This window comes from Lissotriton vulgaris, chromosome 10 (genome assembly GCF_964263255.1).
Source record: "Lissotriton vulgaris chromosome 10, aLisVul1.2, whole genome shotgun sequence".
In the NCBI taxonomy this organism is placed as follows: domain Eukaryota; kingdom Metazoa; phylum Chordata; class Amphibia; order Caudata; family Salamandridae; genus Lissotriton; species Lissotriton vulgaris.
The window spans coordinates 249,259,265-249,265,667 of NC_141698.1; the positions used below are offsets into that span (position 1 = coordinate 249,259,265).

Genomic DNA, 6,403 nt, shown 5'->3' on the forward strand with positions numbered 1-6,403 from the left:
AATAAGGAGGTGAGGCAAGTGGGTACCCTATGGGACCTACCGCCCGTGGTAGGACACCATCCGTGTGGGAGTTGTACCGTCTGTCCCCAGACCAACAAGTCCACTGAGATCGATATCGGCACCAACCGCCCATGGATACAAAACAAGTTTACGAATTGCAACAGCAGTAACTTGATTTACTTGATCAAATGTCCATGCCAATTACAGTATGTCGGCATGACAACCAGAAAGATACGGACACGCATCCAGGAACACAAAAGCACAGTGCGGTGCCGGAAACAAGCAACCCGACTCACCGCACACTTTCTGGAGAAGGGTCATGGTCCTGAAGAGTTTTACTGGACAGTCCTTGAGCAACCACACATTCCTGACTCATGTGCGGATGTCAGCCGTTTTCTGTTCAAAATTGAACAAAAATGGGTATACCGCCTTAACAGCGACAAGGAGGGCCTCAATGAGCCTATACCCTGGATGTCCCTTTGAATGGTGCCCTGTATAATGTCACTATACATCGTCCGCTAACACTTTGTAGAAAGCTATCTAGCAGCCACGCTCCAGTATGTGTACATTTTGACACTAATGCCGTGGAATATGTGATCTTTAATACCACGGAGTGTGTTTTGAGCAATGTACATATATACACTCTGTTGTGCAGCCTTAGAGCATTTTTTTGCCCTTAATTAAAGGCAGAAATGGGTAGCTAACTACATCTCCCAGAATCCCCAGCACCACGTGACTGCTCTTGTCACGTGATGTCTGAAGAGTTACAATCATTCAAAACATCATCTCACTCCGCGATCGGCGCCCCCCCGAGCAGTACTGAAGACTGCCCGGAGACACCGACGGAGAGGTGAGTGAGCGCTGCGCGAACTGCTTTCTCAATGCGCGTGGCGTTTTTTCTTTTCTTTTCTTTCTCTTTCCTAACGCGGATACGGAGGAACATACGCCGCTAAAGGCAACTCCGCTCTTAAGATACAAAGCGTTGCAAGTATCGCACTCCGCTCTCAAGATACAAAGCGTTGCAAGTATCGTACTCACTTCGAATTGCTTGTGCGCTTTCAAAACAATGTTTACACGGAGCGCTTTCTATGTATAACAGGTCTCCGTGGTAATAAGCTCACGATCAACGAGTGTTGGCATTTAACAATGAACAGCCATACGGGACGTATTCCCTCTTTCTGACTATGTACTATACAGCGGCATTTCATACCACTAAATACTTACTGTGATTGTAAATGAGCTCAGACTGGATTTATGATCACATAATTGGGTACCCTACAGCTGTATTTCGCACTTTAAAATCTTCACTGTTTTTATTAACATCTTCACTGTTTTTCTAAATGAGCTCAGCCTTTGGGCATACCATTAGAGCAACTCATTTTTATGCCCGGTTTCAGCGCTCAGCGAGTACATTTTCTCGCCCTTAAACATAATGCGATAAACCCAAACATACCAACGTTGGGTGTTCGTTTTCACTGACTATGATAGATAACGGCGGTCACGCCTAGCCATGTCACCACTTGATTTTATAAGAGGTCTAGACTACCTCTCGTCTCGAAGTACACTCTATTTTCACTTTGTTTTGTCTAGTGTCACATAATTAACCGCTCTGTAAACACAATATGATTATCCCCAGAGCGGTGCTCCTTTTACCTGCGCTGCAGCCAGGTGGGGTGAAGCCTCTCAACCTACACATAAGGGTGAGTGTATACTTGAGATTATGTCCTAGTATGAATGAACATATTGCAATGCCATTATGATTACAAACAGAAACAATGTGAATAACATTAAGTGTCCTATTTTGTTTCTTTGTTTGTTTGTCTGTTTGTTTTACATGTTGGATCCCTTACCATTATGCACTAACAGTATACGGTTGAGTACGCCTGGATGTCCAGGTGATATCTTTTATTATTTCATCTTATTTAAATTTACAAAGCAGTAGTGTACCTTTTTAGGTCCTGAAGAATGCATTAGAAAATCTTTTCTTGTGAAATGCAGAAACATGTCGACCACCATTAAGTGCGGTTATTATTTAAAACCTGCACCCACACCTGCCTTTTAATCTTAGGGATTGGGGGATATTAATAAATTTTCTTTTTTCCACCCAATTCACCTAATTTTACTATTACCCTTCACCTTTTCACTCCAATCACCATACACTGCTTTTGTCATTAGCCACTATCATACCCTTCTGCTCTGCCCTCACATCACATCTCGGTCACGGTAATTACTTACTGGCCGTCTTGTCTCCTGGGTAAGGAGATCCCAAATGATGACAACAAGGGCGGTACAGTGTGGCTTCTGATGGGAACAATACATTTTTCTCCATGTACTCTTGAGTCTTGACTTGACCGGTCACTATCTATTGTTTCTCACTGATACTGTTTTGCATGCATTTGGTATAGTGGTCCTTCCTGCTAGACTTACTGACCCTTTCTTCGACCCCCAGATATTATTTGTTGTTGTGTATTGAGTCCGGGGCTTATATCTGGTTGGTCGGTAAACCTGCCCTTAGACCCTCCCCAACTTTTTGTTGAACGTATTTGCTACTACCACCAAGATCTGCACCTGCGGCGGCTCCACCCAGGCCCTCGCCCCGGGCTTCTGTGCTCAAAGCAGCGGCCCTCCTTCTCATCCCGGCTTAGCCCCCGCGGCTCTCAGCACCTGCAACGGCCGGTTATGGGCCCGACGCTCCAGCTCCATCCATTTTCAGGGCTAGTTGATTCGGCAGGTGAGTTGTTACATACTCCTTAGCGGATTCCGACTTCCATGGCCACTGTCCTGCTGTCTATATCAACCACATTGAATAAGGGGGGCTTTACCCAATAAAGTCACTAGGGACCTGGGTGCTATATGGTACAGAATAAGGGGTCCCAGTAACAGTATCACAAATAGACAAACGAAAAAAACACGTAATATCACACTATATAAAAATTCACAAACTAATAGTAGGACACACTGTTATTTATTCACAATGCGCATGTTCATATTTCTTTATAACCAATTTTTTTAAACATATTTGTTGTAGTGCCCCAGGAGAGGGAAAGGTGAGGGACAGTGAAGGTAGGGAGGGAATGTGCAAGGTAGGTCATTCGTGACATAAATAAAAATTTATGATTCTTGAACAATCAATATGTCTGGCTTCAGAGCTCTGAGCCAGTATAATAAATGAGTTATAAATACTCATCATATAAAAAGGGAAACCAGCTAATACCTTCTACCAGTCGATGCAACCACCATCCTACCCATTAATTTGTAGCATCGTCAACAACTATGTTAAAAAAAATTGGTTATAAAGAAATATGAACATGCGCATTGTGAATAAATAACAGTGTGTCCAACTATTAGTTTGTGAATTTTTATATAGTGTGATATTAAGTGTTTTTTTCGTTTGTCTATTTGTGATACTGTTACTGGGACCCCTTATTCTGTACCATAGTCTATATCAACCAACACCTATACTGAGGTCTGATGAGCGTCGGCATCGGGCGCCTTAACCCGGCGTTCGATTCATCCCGCAGAGCCAGTTCTGCTTACCAAAAGTGGCCCACTAGGCACTCGCATTCCATGCCCGGCCCCACGCCAGCGTGCCGGGCTTCTTACCCATGTAAAGTTTGAGAATGGGTTAAGATCATTTCGGCCCCAAGACCTCTAATCATTCGCTTTACCAGATAAAACTGGGGGCTCAGAGCGCCAGCTATCCTGAGGGAAACTTCGGAGGGAACCAGCTACTAGATGGTTCGATTAGTCTTTCGCCCCTATACCCAGGTCGGACGACCGATTTGCACTTCAGGACCGCTACGGACCTCCACCAGAGTTTCCCTGTCCAGGCATAGTTCACCATCTTTCGGGTCCTATCGCGCACGCTCATGTTCCACCTCCCCGACAGAGCGGGCGAGACGGGCCGGTGGTGCGCCCACGGTGGAAGCACTGCGGGATCCCACCTCACCTTCATTGCACAACATGGTTTCGCCTCGCCTTCCGACTCGCGCACGTGTTAGACTCCTTGGTTCGTGTTTCAAGACGGGTCGGGTGGGGAACCGACATCACCGCAGACCCCTGGCGCCCGGCTTGGGCCTCCGCGCCAGGCAGTGCGACGCAGTTGTGGCGCACTGAGAACAGTCCGTGCCCCGAGGGGTGGCCGGGGACGGGTGCCCGGGGGAGGGCGCGGAGGCAGTTGAATCTCCCTAGGCCCCACGGACACGGCGGCGAAGCTGCTGCCAGGGGGGATGTAACACCCTCTGCCAGAGCGGAGGCCCACCTGCCACCCCAAAGCCTTCCCAGTCGACCCGGCCCGGGTAGGGCCCGGGCCCTGGTCCCGCGGAGGGGATCTGGAACTCCCGGGACACCGACCTTCCCACCATATTGAATCCTCCGGGCGGAATGCACGGACCCCACCCATTTACCTCTGGACAGAACTCTCTCTTCAAAGTTCTTTTCGACTTTCCCTTACAGTAATTGTTAGCTATCGGAATCGTGCCTGTATTTAGCCTTAATTGGAGTTTACCACCTACTTTGGGCTGCATTCCCAAGCAACCCGACTTCGAGAAGACCCGATCCCGGCACGCCGGGGGCCGCTGCTGGCCTAACACTGTCCGCCGGGTGAGCCTTGATCAAAAGGACATGGGCCCCCTGAGCGACGCCGGGGATTCGTTCTTCTGAACGCCACATTTCCAGCCCCCGCCACAGGGCGGGGATTCGGCGCTGGGCTCTTCCCTCTTCACTCGCTGTTACTGGGGTAATCCTGGTTAGTTTCTTTTCCTCCGCTTAGTAATATGCTTAAATTCAGTGGGTCGCCACGTCTGATCTGAGGTCGTAGTCGGAAGAATGATGCTGGAGCATCAAAGGGGGTTCCCTGGGCCTTTCGAGGGAGTGGTGGGGGCCCAGGGATGCACTGCCATTCGTTTAACCCCGCCACCCCGCGGTGGGGGGGTCTGTGCTGGGTGAACTTGGGTTCCATCTCGGAGAGGGACAGGGGACGGGGACGGGGGATGCCCCCCACGCCCGGTCCCTCACGCATCAGTCGTGCCCTCCTCGGAGGGGAAGAGGCCCGCCGAAGTACCAGTCCTAAACTCGAGCACCTCATGCGGCCGCGGACCGCTCCGCCAGCCGGGGGCACCAGGGCAGGGCCGGGCCTTGTGCCTAGGGTGCGTGCTCGCAAGAGGGGGTCAAGGGCTTCAGGCTGGTGCCGTCGGTCACTCGGGCCACTCCGCCGTTAATGATCCTTCCGCAGGTTCACCTACGGAAACCTTGTTACGACTTTTACTTCCTCTAGAAAGTCAAGTTTGATCATCTTCTCGGCGCTCCGCCGGGGCCATTGCTGACCACAGCGGGCCTGATCTGAGGACCTCACTAAACCATCCAATCGGTAGTAGCGACGGGCGGTGTGTACAAAGGGCAGGGGCATAATCAACGCAAGCTTATGACCTGCACTTACTGGGAATTCCTCGTTCATGGGAAATAATTGCAATCCCCAATCCCCAATCCCTTTCATGAACGGGGTTCAGCAGGTTACCCACACCTGTCGGCGAAGGGTAGACACACGCTGATCCGTTCAGTGTAGCGCGTGTGCAGCCCCGGACATCTAAGGGCATCACAGACCTGTTATTGCTCGATCTCATGTGGCTGAATGCCACTTGTCCCTCTAAGAAGCTGGACGCCCACCGCTGGGGGTCGCGTTACTAGATAGCATGGAGGAGTCTCTTTCTTTATCGGAATTAACCAGACAAATCGCTCCACCAACTAAGAACTGCCATGCACCACCACCCACAGAGCTATCAATCTGTCAATCCTTTCCGTGTCCAGGCCGGCTGAGGTTTCTAGTTTTGAGTCAAATTAAGCCACAGGCTCCACTCCTGGTGGTGACCTTCCGTCAATTCCTTTAAGTTTCAGCTTTGCAACCATACTCTCCCCTGAACCCAAAGACTTTGGTTTCCCGGAAGCTGCTCGGCGGGTCATGGGAATAACGCTGCTGGATCGCTATTCAGCATCGTTTATGGTCAGAACTACGACGGTATCTGATCGTCTTCGAACCTCCGACTTACGTTCTTGATTAATGAAAACATTCTTGGCAAATGCTTTCTCTTTGGTTAGTCTTGTGCCGGTCCAAGAATTTCACCTCTAGCGGCACAATACGAATGCCCCGGCCGTCCCTCTTAATCATGGCCCCAGTTCCGAAAACCAACAAAATAAAACCGGATTCCTATTCCATTATTCCTAGCTGAAGTATTCAGGCGACCGGCCTGCTTTGAACACTCTAATTCAAAGTAAACGCTGCAGACCCCCAGGACACTCAGTCAAGAGCATCAAGGGGGCGCCGAGAGGCAGGGGCTGGGACAGGCGGTAGCTCATCTCGCGGCGGACCACCAGCTCGATCCCAAGATCCAACTACGAGCTATTTATC

The 6,403-nt window shown here is 49.8% G+C and overlaps 2 pseudogenes; both read right to left on the minus strand.

The window, feature by feature from the left end:
* Positions 1 to 2,486: 2,486 nt before the first annotated feature.
* LOC147685049 (28S ribosomal RNA) lies at positions 2,487 to 4,816 on the minus strand (annotated as a pseudogene).
* Positions 4,817 to 5,224: 408 nt separating this feature from the next.
* Positions 5,225 to 5,912, minus strand: LOC147685050 (18S ribosomal RNA; annotated as a pseudogene; the record flags this gene model as incomplete).
* Between the last annotated feature and the right edge of the window lie 491 nt (positions 5,913 to 6,403).